The sequence below is a fragment of the Hyla sarda genome, chromosome 2, assembly GCF_029499605.1.
Source record: "Hyla sarda isolate aHylSar1 chromosome 2, aHylSar1.hap1, whole genome shotgun sequence".
NCBI classification, from domain to species: domain Eukaryota; kingdom Metazoa; phylum Chordata; class Amphibia; order Anura; family Hylidae; genus Hyla; species Hyla sarda.
Genome location: NC_079190.1, coordinates 336,640,054 through 336,656,659, shown reverse-complemented (window position 1 = coordinate 336,656,659; position 16,606 = coordinate 336,640,054). Strand labels below are relative to the sequence as shown.

At 44.4% G+C, this 16,606-nt stretch overlaps 1 protein-coding gene across 8 annotated transcripts in view; it reads right to left on the bottom strand.

The window, feature by feature from the left end:
• Positions 1–16,343, bottom strand: part of SLC45A3 (solute carrier family 45 member 3) — a 111,625-nt gene extending 95,282 nt beyond the window's left edge. For 2 of the 8 annotated variants that reach the window (XM_056558046.1, XM_056558041.1), the window contains exon 1: positions 13,576–14,055. The gene's annotated coding sequence lies outside the window, so the exon portion shown is untranslated. Of the gene's footprint in view, positions 1–7,960; positions 8,033–11,071; positions 11,125–13,575; positions 14,056–14,227; positions 14,323–14,953; positions 15,038–16,314 lie in introns of those variants that run through there. The other 6 variants (XM_056558038.1, XM_056558037.1, XM_056558040.1 and 3 more) reach the window with 6 other exon arrangements.
• Between the last annotated feature and the right edge of the window lie 263 nt (positions 16,344–16,606).

Sequence of the window (16,606 nt, the reverse complement as noted above, 5' to 3'; positions counted from 1 at the left end):
TTTCACGTCTTCAAGTCTCAAACTAATTAGAGATGAGCGAAGTTACAGTGATTCGATACGAGCTTCTCAGCTCGGCAGTTGATGACTTATCCTGCATAAATGAGTTCAGCTTTCAGGTGCTCCGGTGGGCTGGAAAAGGTGGATACAGTCCTAGGAGAGAGTCTCCAGCCCACCGGCGCACCTGAAAGCTGAACTCATTTATGCAGGCTAAAGTCAGCAACTGCCGAGCCGAGAAGTTCGTGATGAATTGAATCACTGTAACTTCGCTCATCTCTAAAACTAATTGTATGAGCTAATTGTATGCCATTGTTTTCTTACATTTGCATGACTGTGCCTATAGAATGTTCTTCTAAATATAAAATGCACATGGCATCCAGCAGGCATGCTTGACCATTCACTCAGGGGACAATATGTAATCGGTTATGATCTTGGAGATAGCTCCTTTAAAGGAGTACTCTTGTGGAAAACAAATGTTTTCAAATCAACTGGTGCCAGAAAAAGATTTGTAAATTACTTATATTTTAACTCCTTAATGACGCAGGACATATATTTACGTCCTGCGCCGGCTCCCGCGATATAACGCGGGGTCACATGGTGACTCAGTGTCCGATCGGCAAATGACTGCTCTGTGCCTGAGATCCAGGCAGGGGCAGTCAAGTGCCAATAACACTGATCAATGGCATGTGATTTAACCCCTTCCCTAATAAAAGTTTGAATCACCCCCCTTTTCCCACAAAAAAAAAAAAAAACTGTGAATAAAAATAAACATATGTGGTATCGCCGCATGTGTAAATGTCCAAACTATAAAAATATATCATTAATTAAGCCGCATGGTCAATGGCGTACACGTAAAAAAATTCCAAAGTCCAAAATAGCTTATTTTTGGTCACTTTTTATACCATTAAAAAATGAATAAAAAGCGATCAAACAGTCGGCTCAAAACAAAAATGGTACCGCTAAAAACTTCAGATCACAGCGCAGAAAATGAGCCCTCATACCACCCCGTATGCAGAAAAATGAAAAAAATTTATAGGGGTCAGAAGATTTTTAAACGAATAAGTTTTCCTGCATGTAGTTATGATTTTTTCCAGAAGTACGACAATATCCAACCTATATAAGTAGGGTATCATTTTAGACATATGGCCCTACAGAAGAAAGAGAAGGTGTCATTTTTTACCGAAAAATTTATTGTGTAGAAACGGAATCCCCCAAAAGTTACAAAATGACATTTTTTTCTTAAATTTTGTCGCACAGTGATTTTTTTTTTTTAGATTTTTGGATAAAGTGACTAATGTCACTACAAAGTAGAATTGGTGGCGCAAAAAATAAGCCATAATATGGATTTTTAGGTGGAAAATTGAAAGGGTTATGATTTTTAAAAAGGTAAGGAAGAAAAAACTAAAATGCAAAAACTGAAAAAGGCTGAGTCCTTAAAGGGGTACTCCGCCCCCGGCATCTTATCCCCTATCCAAAGGATAGGGGATAAGATGTTAGATCGCCGCGGTCCCGCTGGTGGGGACCCCGGGGATCGCTGCTGCAGCACCCCGCCATTATTACTGCACAGAGTGAGTTCGCTCTGTGCGTAATGACGGGCGATACAGGGGCCAGAGCAGCGTGACGTCATGGCTCCGCCCCTCATGACATCACGGCCCGTCCCCTTAATGCAAGTCTATGGCAGGGGGCGTGACAACCGCCACGCCCCCTCCCATAGACTTGTATTGACGGGGGCGGAGCCATGACGTAACGATGCTCCGGTCCCTGTATTGCCCGTCATTACGCGCAGAGCGATCTCGCTCTGCGCAGTAATGATAGCGGGGTGCTGCAGCAGCGATCCCCGGGGTCCCCAGCAGCGGGACCCCGGTGATCTGACATCTGATAAGATGTCTAGTGGAGGAGTACCCCTTTAACCCCTTAATGACCAGGCCATTTTACACCTTAGGACCAGAGCGTTTTTTGAACATCTGACCACTTAATAACTCTGGGATGCTTTTACCTATCATTCTGATTCAGAGATTTTTTTTTTGTGACATATTCTACTTTATGTTATTGTTAAAATTTTGTCGATACTTGCATCGTTTCTTAGTGAAAAATTCCAAAATTTGATGAAAAAATTGAAAATTTTGCATTCTTCTAACTTTGAAGCTCTCTGCTTGTAAGGAAAATGGATATTACAAAAAAAATTTTTTATTCACATATACAATATGTCTACTTTATGTTTGCATCATAAAATTGACGTGTTTTTACTTTTGGAAGACACCAGAGGGCTTCAAAGTTCAGCAGCAATTTTCCAATTTTTCACAAAATTTCCAAAATCACAATTTTTCAGGGACCAGTTCAGGTTTGAAGTGGATTTGAAGGGTCTTCATCTTAGAAATACCCCACAAATGACCCCATTATAAAAACTGCACCCCCCCCCAAAGTATTCAAAATGACATTCAGTCAGCATTTTAACCCTTTAGGTGTTTCACAGGAATAGCAGCAAAGTGAAGGAGAAAATTCACAATCTTCATTTTTTACACTCGCATGTTCTTGTAGACCCAATTTTTGAATTTTTACAAGGGGTAAAAGGAGAAAATGTATACTTCAATTTGTAGCCCAATTTCTCGAGTAAGCACATACCTCATATGTCTATGTAAATTGTTCGGCAGGCGCAGTAGAGGGCTCAGAAGCGAAGGAGCGACAAGGGGATTTTGAAGAGTACGTTTTTCTGAAATGGTTTTTGGGGGGCATGTTGCATTTAGGAAGCCCCTATGGTGCCAGGACAGCAAAATAACCCCCACATGGCATACCATTTTGGAAACTAGACCCCTTGAGCCTTAATACCCCACAGGTGTTTCACGACTTTTGCATATGTAAAAAAAATTTAAAAAAATGTCACTAAAATGTCACATTTATGCAAGGGTTAATAGCAGAAAATACCCCCCAAAATTTGTAACCCCATCTCTTCTGAGTATGGAGGTACCCCATAAGTTGACCTGAAGAGCACTATGGGCGAACTACAATGCTCAGAAGAGAAGGAGTCATATTTGGCTTTTTGAGAGCAAATTTTGCTCGGGGGGCATGTCGCATTTAGGAAGCCCCTATGGTGCCAGGACAGCAAAATAACCCCCACATGGAATACCATTTTGGAAACTAGACCCCTTGAGAAACGTAACAAGGGGTACAGTGAGCATTTACCTCCCCCCTGGTGTCTGTCAGATCTTTGGAACAGTGGGCTGTACAACATTTTTAATTTGCACAGCCCACTGTTCCAAAGATCTGTCAGACACCAGTGGGGAGTAAATTCTCACTGCACCCCTCATTACATTCCGTGAGGGGTGTAGTTTCTGAAATGGGGTCACATGTGGGGTTTTTCTTTTTTTTGCGTTTGTCAAAACCGCTGTCACAATCAGCCACCCCTGTGCAAATCACCTCAAATGTACATGGTGTACTCTCCCTTCTGGGCCTTGTTGTGCGCCCCCAGAGCACTTTGCACCCACATATGGGGTATCTCCGTAGTCGGGAGAAATTGCATTACAAATTTTGGGGGGCATTTTTCCCTTTTACCTCTTGTCAAAATGAAAAGTATAGGGCAACACCAGCATGTTAGTGTAAAAAATTATTTTTTTTTTTACACTAACATGCTGGTGTAGACCCTTTTCATAATGGGTAAAAGGAGAAAAAGCCGCCCAAAATTTGTTAGGCAATTTCTCCCGAGTACGGCGATACCCCATATGTGACCCTAAACTGTTGCCTTGAAATACAACAGGGCTTCAAAGTGAGAGCGCCATGTGCATTTGAGGCCTGAATTAGGGATTTGCATAGGGGTATTCTATGCCAGTGATTCCCAAACAGGGTGCCTCCAGCTGTTGCAAAACTCCCAGCATGCCTGGACAGTCAACGGCTGTCTGGCAATACTGGGAGTTGTTGTTTTGCAACAGCTGGAGGCTCCATTTTGAAAACAGTGGCGTACCAGACGTTTTTCATTTTTATTGGGGAGGGGAGGGGGGCTGTGTAGGGGTATGTGTATATGTAGTGTTTTTTACTTTTTATTTTATTTTGTGTTAGTGTAGTGTAGTGTTTTTAGGGTACAGTCACACGGGCGGGGGGTTACAGCGAGTTTTCCGCTGCGAGTGAGCTGCCGCGCAAAATTTGCTGCATCGCGAACTTGCAGACTGATACTAACTGCACGGGCGGAGGGTTACAGCGAGTTTTCCGCTGCGAGTTTGAGCTGCCGCGCAAAATTTGCTGCATCGCGAACTTGCAGACTGATACTAACTGTAAGCCCCCTGCCCATGTGAATGTACCCTGTACATTCACAGGGGGGGGGGGGGGGGGGGAACCTCCAGCTGTTGCAAAACTACAACTCCCAGCATGCACAGTCTATCAGTGCATGCTGATAGTTATAGTTTTGCAACAGCTGGAGGCACACGGGTTGGGAAACACTGAGTTAGGAAACAGACAATGTTTCCCAACCAGTGTGCCTCCAGTTGTTGCAAAACCACAACTCCCAAACATTCTCAGGCATGCTGGAAGTAGTAGTTCGGCAACATCTTTAGAGCCAGATGTTGCCGAACTACAACTCCCAACATGCTTGGAGTTGTAGTTTTGCAACATCTGAAGGGCCAGATGTTACAGAACTACAACTCCCAGCATGCCTGGACAGTAAGGGCATGCTGAGGATGTGTAGTTTTGCAACATCTGGAAGGGCACAGTGGTCCCAAAACTGCGGACCTCCAGATGTTGCAAAACTGCAACTCCCAGCATGCCCAGACGCCAAGGGCTGTCTAGGCATGCTGGGAGTTGTAGTATACAGGGTCCCAATACAGCAATGCATGTCGCTTTACGGCGACGTGCATTGCTGTAAAGGGCCCGACCATGGCTGAAGAGGAACTCACCTGTCGCCGCCGCCGTCTTCATCGCCGGAATCCGGGTCTTCAGGGACAAGGTAAGTACCGGGGTCGGGCCCCAGCACTCCCCCGTCGCGTCCTCCGGTCTTCCTCCCGTCCTCTCCGGACTTCCAGGGGCCGGGCAGGAGGAAGTAACCGCCCCACCCCACCCCTGCGATTGGTCGGTTAGCTAACCGAGGAATCGTAGGGGATAGAAGGAGGTGGCAGGCTTGTCACCTCGCTCCTATACTTTATCATGGTCCTGGCTGTCTGTGACAGCCGGGATCATGCAATATTACCGGGCGGTCGGGTCCCAGAGACCCGATCAGCCCGGTATCGCCGCAGATCGCAAGGGCGATTTCCCTTGCGATTTGCGGCGATCGCCGACATGGGCCTACATGGCCCCCCTCGGCGTTTGCCCTGGATGCCTACTGAAGCATTTCAGCAGGCATACGGTTCCGATCTCTGCCCGGCGAGCGGCAGGGACCGGAAAACACCATGACGTTGTGGAACGTCATTGGTCCTTAAAGCCCAGGGTGCCATGATGTTCCACAACGTCATTGGTCCTTAAGAGGTTACGGGGGTTAAAATCTCAACCCTTCCAGTAATTATTAGTTGCTGTATACTACGGAGGAAGATATGAAGTTCTTTTTAGTCTGTCCATGTCAGGAACTGTCCAGAGTAGAAAATCCCCATAGAAAACCTCATCTGCTCTGGACAATTCCTTACATGGACAGAGGTGTCAGCAGAGAGCACTGTGGTCAGCAGTTTGATCATGATTAATCAGCTAGCCATTACCTATACGAAAAATATGTCAAAACTTTTACTCTAGGGATATCCCTTTAAAGCTGCCTCCTCTTTTTGGCTTTTAGAACTCTACCACTTTTTTTTCATCCCGAAGGGCCAGACCTTTTTATGTTTACCATGAACTTATGCCAAATTAGAGCTCCTTTTCATGGGCAAAATGTAAAACTTAAAGGGGTATCCGACCAAAGACATCTTATCAGCTATGCGAAGGACAGAAAATAAGATGTCTGATCGCGGGGGGCTGCCACCGGGACCCCCCCGTGATCTCCATGCAGCATCAGCATAGACATGAATGGAGGGGGCGTGATGTCACGAGGGGCGTGGCATCATGTCTCCAGTACCGGAAACAGAGAGGTTTCTGAGACTGGAGCAGCAGCTCGGCATAGAATACGGGTGCTGCACAGAGATTGGAGGGGGGGGGGGGGGGTCCCAGCGTCAGGCCCCTCGCAATCAGACATCTTATCCCCTATCCTCTGGAATACCCCTTTAATGGTATATTGACTGAAGTAGTTCTGTATTGAAGTGTACTATACATGTGTAACAGGCATCCTAATAGGGACTGCAACTGGCAGGACATAATAGGCATACAAAGATTCAATAGGCCCCCAGCTATCATCAATCACCACAAACCATTGGCACTCTGTGAATAAGCAACAAATAGGGGAACTATCTTACCACTAAGATAGTATAGTTAAAATTGACCATAGCAGCTAGGGGGATAAGCGGCAAAGTTTGGAATTACTCTTAAAGCAAATAGCAAATGTAGACACATGCATATAGATGTTTATGATTACGATACCGCTGCAAAAAGTCCACATCTCTCTAACAGGTGCCACTGCCCCACTGTTCTGCTCATTGATGGAAAGTCACAGTCAATCCATTATACATTTATAAAGAAACAGTACAGAGTAGATTGATCAAAACTAGTGCAATAGAAACACGTTTTATCTGTACAAGCCATACAGCTAAAACCTGCATGCCAAAACCACAGTAAGTCATGGTAAACTGCCACACGGTTCTTGACTATGTGGTACACTACCAATACATGTACATGCTCCCTAATAATTATGTCTCAAGGAAAGAAAAACATCTTAACAAACCTAAAGAAAGTACCGTAAGCAAGTAATGCTCTGAACCCTGCAGAATTGAAAATGAAGCTGTAGATTATACTATGTAAATCGGGATCGATACAAGATAAGCGATGCAATGTAATTATAAGTCAAACCTTACATATTACAGTGGTCCCTCAAGTTACAATATTAATTGGTTCCAGGACGACCATTGTATGTTGAAACCATCGTATGTTGAGACCATAACTCTATGGAAACCTGGTAATTTGTTCTAAAGGCACCAAAATGTCATCCAACAAAATAGGAAAAAGTGAGGATTAAAGATAAATAAGTAGATAACTAATACAGATATGGCAAATTCTTACATATAAAAGTAAGAAAGATCTGCTGGGAGCTGTAATCACTGTCTATGTCCGTGTTTCCCAAGCAGGGAGCCTCCAGCTGTTGCAAAACTACAACTCCCAAAGTCAAAGGCTGTCCGGGCTTGCTGAGAGTTGTAGTTTTGCAACAGCTGGGGGCACCCTGCTTGGGAAACACTGGTCTATGTAGAGGACAGGAGCTTCTTCAGGGTCCTGTACAGTACACAGTGTCCTAAAAAAGTAACATGGAGCCACCACACCTGGTGTCCAAAGGAGCAGCTAACCCTGGTACAGGTAAAGTGTACACAACATGTAATACCTCCCTGTACTGTAGGGGGCGCTACCAGACATCAGTCAGTGCATACACTTCAGTAATACAGGGGTTTTACCAGTGAATTGCCCATTCTGATTGGTTAGTTCTTCCAGCCATTGAGACATTTCACAGATCTGGTTTCAAGTTACAATGGTCCAGAAAAGACCATTGTATGTTGAAACTATTGTATGTTGAGGCCATTGTAAGTTGAGGGATCACTGTATTGCATTTTATAAAATAGTTCTTGTTTAGAAAGGGGAATACTGGTATTATTGTTGTTTTAACTGGTATTTTGTAGCATGGTCATACCTAGAAATGTGTGTGCATGCATATGTTTTCAACATGTATATGTTGTTCCAGGAGGCAAGTAAAATCTTCCAATCTTCCCAGAAAACCATTGCAATGTTTGTGGTTGTATTGTTCAATGATACATGCATGCTTGACTGCTCGAACCTAATGTTATGTTCTCTTGCTTAGACACCAAGGTAAGAACCAGGATACATGGTACGCTGGTGGTTACAGATACAGTCTGATGTCACTTACCAACATATTGGGGGAGATATATCAAAACCTGTCCAGAGGAAAAGTTGCTGAGTTGCCCATAGCAACCAATCAGATCGCTTCTTTCATTTTGCAGAGGCCTTGCTAAAAAATGAAAGAAGCAATCTGATTGGTTGCTATGGGCAACTGGACAACTTTCCCTCTGGACAGGTTTTGATAAATCTCCCCCCATAAGCGTGCAGCAATTTCAACTCTTTGGTAAGAAAAAAATCTCCAAAATCTGAGTTTATTTCCATCATTCAAAGCAGGTAAACAACCTCCAGCAACATATATACATACAAAGAATGTGTTGTTTAGAACTCCATTTACGCATTACAGGAATTGTGATTAGAGATAAGAGGTGAAAGGAGTATACACGGAACTTGTGAAGTATTCATTAGCTACTGGTATACAGATAGAATTACAGGATATTTGATCTTTGAGTTAGAATACCAGACAGTGGGGATATATGTACTGTACAATGCGATGTAGTAGAGAACAACAAAATGCTTCAGACCACATTTATAAGCACTGGTGTCTCAGGCTAGTTTCACACGTGCGTTATCTTTTTCCATTGTTCTGCTGTCATTGGTGCCTACCAGCCCATACTGACTTTAATAGGGTCCAACAGATTTCTTTCATGGTGCCCGGAATTTTATCTGACAAAATACAGTGGTCCCTCAAGTTACAATATTAATCGGTTCCAGGACGACCATTGTATGTTGAGACCAGAACTCTATGGAAACCTGGTAATTGGTTCTAAAGGCACCAAAATGTCATCCAAAAATAGGAAAAAGTGAGGATTAAAGAAAAATAAGTAGATATCTAATATAGATAAAGCAAACCCTTACATATAAAAGTAAGAAAGATCTGCTGCGAGCTGTAATCACGGTCTATGTCAGTGTTCCCCAAGCAGGGAGCCTCCAGCTGTTGCATAACTACAACTCCCAGCATGCCCGGACAGCCAAAGGCTGTCCGGGCATGCTGGAAGTTGTAGTTTTGCAACAGCTGGGGTCACCCTGCTTGGGAAACACTGGTCTATGTAGAGGACAGGAGCTTCTTCAGGGTCCTGTACAGTACACAGTGTCCTAAAAAAGTAACATGGAGTCGCCCTCACCTGATGTCCAAAGGAGCAGGTAACCCTGGTACAGGTAAAGTGTACAGAACATGTAATACCTCCCTGTACTGTAGGGGGCGCTACCAGACATCAGTCAGTGCATACGCTTCAGTAATACAGGGGTTTTACCAGTGAATGCCCATTCTGATTGGTCAGTTCTTCCAGCTATTGATATGTTCTGCAGATCTGGACTGTCCATATGAATTGTATGTTGAGTCTGGTTTCAACTTACAATGGTCCAGAAAAGACCATTGTATGTTGAAACTATTGTATGTTGAGGCCATTGTAAGTTGAGGGATAACTGTATAATAGAATTTGCAACTCTGGCTTCTTATAGAACCTCCACCACAGATGTGAACCTAGATGTTTCAGTAAATTATGACAAATGTATTAAAAGCTGCACACTATTTAATAAATCTGAGGCATTCATTTTCAGACTGCAGAACAGACCTGAAGGCTATGTCTAATAACAGAGGGCATAGGTCAGCCTTAGCATTATAGCTAATTTAATTTCTTTAGAATTAACATATCTGAAATTTGTTGTCCATAACCTCTTCGCTAGATCACCTATCTTCAGGATAGGCCATCACTAGCTGATTGGCAGGGCGCCAACTCCTGACACCCCTTCTGTTCAGCACAGCTCCAGGTCTGGCATATACAAAGTGAACGAAGCCCGAAGTAGTTGGCTCCATTCACTGCATAGCGGCAATGTTGGGTTACTGCAGCTCTGCTCCCATTGACTGCAGCAAGGCTTTCGGCTCTGTGCACTGTTTACTTCCAGGCACTGTGGCTGCCGGAACACTTGATTGACAGTTGTTAGCCCTCTGCCAATAAGCTATTGCTATCCTATACAGAGGCTATGCCACCAATCAGTTTTCCCTGGAAAACCTTTATAGGCTATGTTCACATAATGGAAATCTTGTTGAAATTTACTGCCCATTGACTTCAATGGTATTTCGTTGTCCCAGTGACCTGTCTTTAATTTTGCAGACTTCTGCCATTGAAGTCAATAGGGCTTTAAATTTCAGCAGAATTCTGTTTTCAGAACACAGAATTTTGCCAAAATTCGGCCAACATTTCGCTGCAAGCTTTGCAAAACAACACTGGAGCGGAATTGCGGAATTACGCCGGCAAAATTTTGGAACTGAATTTACTTATCCATGCAAAAACCATGGTACACAAGAAATTTGAAGCAGATTTCAGGCAGAAATTTCTAAGTGGAAACTCTGCCTAGAATCCTCTTAGAATCAAAGCCCTATTGATGTCAATAGAAGGTCCTGATGAGGATTATTTTCTGGACATGTCAATTCTTTTCCCTGTTCACTTTATTGATTGGTGGAGGGCTCAGCACCCCGACCACGACCAATAAAAACTTCTGACAGGTCTCTATGACTTGTGAAAAGTTTTGTAAAATGACAAACAATTTAAGCAAAAGCCATATAGAAGCTATAATTTCCAGTAAAATAAATACAGGTGAAACTCTGTTTATACTGGTGTCTTGATTTTAATTTTTACAGGAATAGATGAGGAACTGAATGCGTCTGTATTTTTTAGCAAGTGACAGATTTTCTCATTACTATCAAGTTGCAGATTATTTTTGTAAGATACGATATTACAACAAGCTATGCTATTCTGACCTCAACTGAAGGCTGAGGCGAAAAAAAAGCTCTTTGAAATTTATAAGAAACCTAGTTAAAATAAATAAATAAATAAATAAATAAATAAATAAAAAGCCTGGGTTGCTTCACCTATCATCCACAGAGTTCTTTAGTGTGAAAAGATCACTTTTCTTAGCGTGATTATACAACAATATAAGGCTGCTTTCACACTATAAAATGTATCCCTTTCAAAGATCCGTTAGAAGTTCTGTATAAAAAACCTGAAAATTGTCCGTTAAACGGCCGTTACAAAATCCCATTATAGTCTATGGGATTTTTACATTATCTGTTTTAACCCATTATAGCTCATTATTAACCTGTTAAGGACCCAGGGCGTACCTGTACGTCCGGAGTCCGCTCCCGTTCTATAACGCGGGGCCACAGCTATAACACTGCAAAAAAAAAAAAAAAGTGGAAAAAAAAGTGAATAAAGATCATTTAACCCCTTCCCTAATAAAAGTGTTTGAATCACCCCACTTTTCCCATAAAAAAAAAACCTGTGTAAATAAAAATAAATGTGGTATCGCCGCGTGCAGAAATGTCCGAATTATAAAAAATATATCGTTAATTAAACCGCACGGTCAAAGGCGTACGCGCAAAGAAATTCCAAAGTCCAAAATAGTGCATTTTTGGTCACTTTTTATATAATGAAAAAATGAATAAAAAGTGATCAATAAGTCCGATCAATGGTACCGCTAAAAACTTCAGATCCCGGCGCAAAAAATGAGCCCTCATACCGCCCCATATGCGGAAAAATAAAAAAGTTTTCCAGAAGTACGACAAAATCAAACCGATATAAGTTGAGTATCCTTTTAATCGTATGGACATACAGAATAAAGATAATGTGTCATTTTTTCTGAAAAATGTACTGTGTAGAAACGGAAGCCCCCAAAATTTACAAAATGGCGTTATTTTTTTCAATTTTGTCTCACAATTAATTTTTTTCCCGTTTCGCCGTAAATTTTTGGGTAAAATGACTGACGTCATTACAAAGTAGAATTAGTGGCGCAAAAAATAAGCCATCATATGGATTTTTTTGGTGCAAAATTGAAAGAGTTATGATTTTTTAAAGTAAGGAGGAAAAAACGAAAAAGCAAAAAACGGAAAAACCCCGGGTCCTTAAGGGGTTAATAACGGCCGTTATTTTACGACGGAAGATTGTAACGGGAGAAATAGTGCATGCACTATTTCTTCCGTTCATTCACCCATCACAAAATAACGGACGTTATTAATAACGGGCTATAATGGGTTAAAACGGAAAATGTGAAAATCCCATAGACTATAATGGGATTTTGTAACAGCCAGTTTTTTTTACAACGGAACGTCTAACGGATCTTTGAAACGGATACATTTTATAGTGTGAAAGCAGCCTAAGTCACCGGTAAAGAAGGGTTAATTCCGGGACAGGGAAGTGGAGTATTCAGGAGGTGGAAAAAAATGACAAAATAGCATCCTAAGTATTCATTTGATGTGAGTCACAATTCTTACTCCGGAAGATCAGAGGGAAAAGCCGAGCTTCTCCAGCAGAAAATAGGAATAGTGGGAAACAGAATATAGAGGGTGGATGCTGCGGGAAATGGACATGGCCTGAAACTGGCATCACTGAAATATATATATATATACAGTGGTCCCTCAAGTTACAATATTAATTGGTTCCAGGACGACCATTGTATGTTGAAACCATTGTATGTTGAGACTATAACTCTATGGAAACCTGGGAATTGGTTCTAAAGGCACCAAAATGTCATCCAAAAATAGGAAAAGGTGAGGATTAAAGAAAAATAAGTAGATAACTAATATATATAAAGCAAATCCTTACATATAAAAAGTAAGAAAGATCTGCTGGGAGCTGTAATCACTGTCTATGTCAGTGTTTCCTAAGCAGGGAGCCTCCAGCTGTTGCAAAACTACCACTCCCAACATGCCCAGACAGCCAAAGGCTGTCCGGGCATGCTGGGAGTTGTAGTTTTGCAACAGCTGGGGGCTCCCTGTTTGGGAAAAACTGGTCTATGTAGAGGACAGGAGCTTCTTCCGGGTCCTGTACAGTACACAGTGTCCTAAAAAAGTAACATGGAGCCACCACACCTGGTGTCCAAAGGAGCAGCTAACCCTGGTACAGGTAAAGTGTACAGAACATGTAATACCTCCCTGTACTGTAGGGGGCGCTACCAGACATCAGTCAGTGCATACACGTCAGTAATACAGGGGTTTTACCAGTGAATGCCCATTCTGATTGGCCAGATCTTCCAGCCATTGACACGTTTCACAGATCCGGACTGTCTGTAGTATTGTATGTTGAGACTGGTTTCAACTTACAATGGTCCAGAAAAGACCATTGTATGTTGAAACTATTGTATGTTGAGGCCATTGTAAGTTGAGGGATCACTGTATATTCATTCTATTCTTCTACATGATCTTGGCCAAAGCTACATCTTCCTAGTAACAAGTTTAGCATCTCCAGTCCCAGGACCAGTGAGGGGTTAAGCAGCTTTTATTGTCAGACACACAGAGCTGCGATTGTTTTATATAAGGGGGAATAGTCTCATGCCCCCAGTCCCAGTGTGAACTGAGGGGGGGGGGGGTATAAGGCAGGGGCATGGGTATTTAGTTTGTCTGTGTGTCTCTCCAGCACCCCGCGGATCGGAGCTCTTAGGACAATTCGCAGCAGTACATTAGAGGGATCCCCGCCGGGAGCAGCACAAAACAGCCTGACAAAGTATCCAGACAGAAAGAGAAAAAAAAAAGACTCTGAAGTAAATGGTGCGGGTCGTTTTCATGGCTTGGCGGAGAGAATGGCGCAAGTGTAGTGTATTCTGCAATGAAACACACAGGACACGTCTCACCTCGCTGACGCCCGGCCTCTTGGATGTACCTGCGCCCCCTGTATCACCTTCCTGTGCGTGTCCTAGGCGACAGCTCTGCACCTTCTCTGCTCCGCTCTCGGCTGCACTTTTAAATCTCCGTGTGTGGCGCCTGCGCAGTACAAGGCAGGGAGGGCGCCGACCTGTGAGGGAGGAGGTGTGGTGCGGCAGGGTGACAGCACTCAGGGCTGTCACTTGTAGGCAGAGCGGTTGTACAGTCCTCGGAAGGAAGGACAGCTCGTGTTCTAGTGTCTCTGCCTTCTAGTAAAACACGTATTCCCACTACTGTCTAACAAACCTGTGGCGCTATAGCCATGTTACCGCACTCTAGTAGTTTCGCATTTATCTATAGCCAGAAGTATGCAGGTGTCACACCCGAAACAGTGACTCATGACGTCAGTAACTTGATGTGGCTTAATGACTTCATATTACACCACACATACATAACTGAGCCGTAGTGTACACGAACCACAATCTGTGTGACAGAAAAGCCCGCCAAAACAATCCTCAGGTGTAAGCAGAGCCCAACTTGTACATAAACTCGAAAACTTCCTTGGAATTGTGTAATATTCCCTAGGTCTGGACAACACTTTCCCGCCAGTCACACTCATCATACTTTCTAAAATCAACTGACACATTAAATATGTGTGTATGAGTCTTCCCACTGGAATATGGACGTCATTATGGTATGACTGGTCACTAGGGTTGCCACCTTTCCATCAGAAAAATACCGGTCATGGGTGTGGCTATGTGGGGGTGGAGCTACAAAAGGGGAGGGGCCAGATTGCACAGGGGCTGAGGGATCAGGGGTTTAAAGGGGTAGTCCAGTGGTGAAAAACGTATCCCCTATCCTAAGTTTGAGATCGCGGGGGGTCCGACCTCTGGGGCCCCCTGCGATCTCTCTGTACGGGGCCCCGGCTCTCCGCCGAGATAGCGGGTGTCGACCCCTGCACGAGGTGGCGGCCGACACGCCCCCTCAATACATCTCAATGGCAGAGCCGGAGATTGCCGAAGGCAGCGCTTCGGCTCTGCCATAGAGTTGTATTGAGGGGGCGTGTCGGCCGCCGCTTTGTGCGGAGGTCGACACGCCCCCTTCCCGCGGGCTGTCGGGGCTCCGTACAGGAGATCGCGGGGGGCCCCAGGGGTCGGACCCCCCGCGATCTGCAACTTATCCCCTATCCTTAAGATAGGGGATAAGTTGTAAACCACTGAATCACCACTGGACTACTCCTTTAAGAAATGGCATGGGGGATGGGAGGGGGGTTTAAGAAATGGCATAGGGGATTGGAGGAATACAATATATATGTGGGGGGAATTTTTCTATATCGCACCAAAAAAATTACATTTAGAGAATACCTACCAAAACCCTATTTATGCCAGCGGCGGCGGTAGTGGTGGAGCGCGACAGCAACGCTGGCTCTCTGTGATGACGAGTGACGTCCCCCTGCGCAACGTCAGATAAACAGGCTAATCAGACAGTATCAAACATGACAGATTTAGATGCACAGGCTCAGCAGACAGTATCACACATAACAGGATTAGATACACAGGCTCCGCAGACAGTATCACACATGACAGATTTAGATGCACAGGCTCAGCAGATAGTATCCCACATGACAGATTTGGATATACAGGCTCAGCTCACAGTATCACACATGAAAGGATTAGATACACAGGCTCAGCAGACAGTATCGCACTTGACAGGATTAGATACAGAGCGCAGCAGATAGTTTCACACATTAAAACATTAAATCAGTGTTTCCCAACCAGGGTGCCTCCAGCTATTGCAAAACTACAACTCCCAGCATGCCCGGACAGCCAAAGGCTGTCTGGGCATGCTGGGAGTAATAGTTTTGCAACAGCTGGAGGCACCCTGGTTGGGAAACACTGCATTAAATACACAATTTTGCAGAGAGGTCTCACCAGTCTCTTGTCTTCACTTTCTCCTTTCCCCGGGAGGCTCCAGGTTAAGGAATGTCCGGGGTTGAGGAGGAATGGGGTGGGCAATTATTTATCCCATGGGGCCACATGAGAAACTAAAAATATTGTGGAGGGCCGGGTAGTTGTCCCCCAGATTAGGCAGCATAGTTGTCCCCCAGATCAGGCAGCATAGTTGTCCCCCAGATTAGGAGCATAGTTGTCCCCCAGATTAGGCAGCATAGTTGTCCCCCAGATTAGGAGCATAGTTGTCCCCCAGATTAGGCAGCATAGTTGTCCCCCAGATCAGGCAGCATAGTTGTCCCCCAGATTAGGAGCATAGTTGTCCCCCAGATTAGGAGCATAGTTGTCCCCCAGATTAGGAGCATAGTTGTCCCCCAGATTAGGCAGCATAGTTGTCCCCCAGATTAGGCAGCATAGTTGTCCCCCAGATTAGGAGCATAGTTGTCCCCCAGATTAGGCAGCATAGTTGTCCCCCAGATTAGGCAGCATAGTTGTCCCCCAGATTAGGCAGCATAGATGTCCCCCAGATTAGGCAGCATAGTTGTCCCCCAGATTAGGAGCATAGTTGTCCCCCAGAATAGGCAGCATAGTTGTCCCCCAGATTAGGCAGCATAGATGTCCCCCAGATTAGGCAGCATAGTTGTCCCCCAGATTAGGCAGTTTACCCCCCCCCCCTACACACACACACACACATATATATACACAGACACATAGAGACACATACACAGACACATATATACAGACACATATATACAGACACATATATACACAGACACTCACCTGCCCTGCGCTGCAGAGGGAGACAGGATACACGGCCTCTCCCCTCCCTGCTCTGCCTATGGAGGGTTGTAAGACTGCACGGGGCAGAGAGAAGGCGGGGGAGGGGGAGAGAGGAGACAGGAGGTGCACGCCCCCTCCCCAGCACTGTATAATCTCTTCCTGTCATCGCACGGAGCTCTCCCTGTCACAGGCTGCTGGTGTTAGACCTGGGCATTGTACGGCCGGTCATGAAAGCAGTGCTGTTCTGGGGATGCTGCTCCGTCCGCCCCTGTCAGTGAATGAAAAATACCGG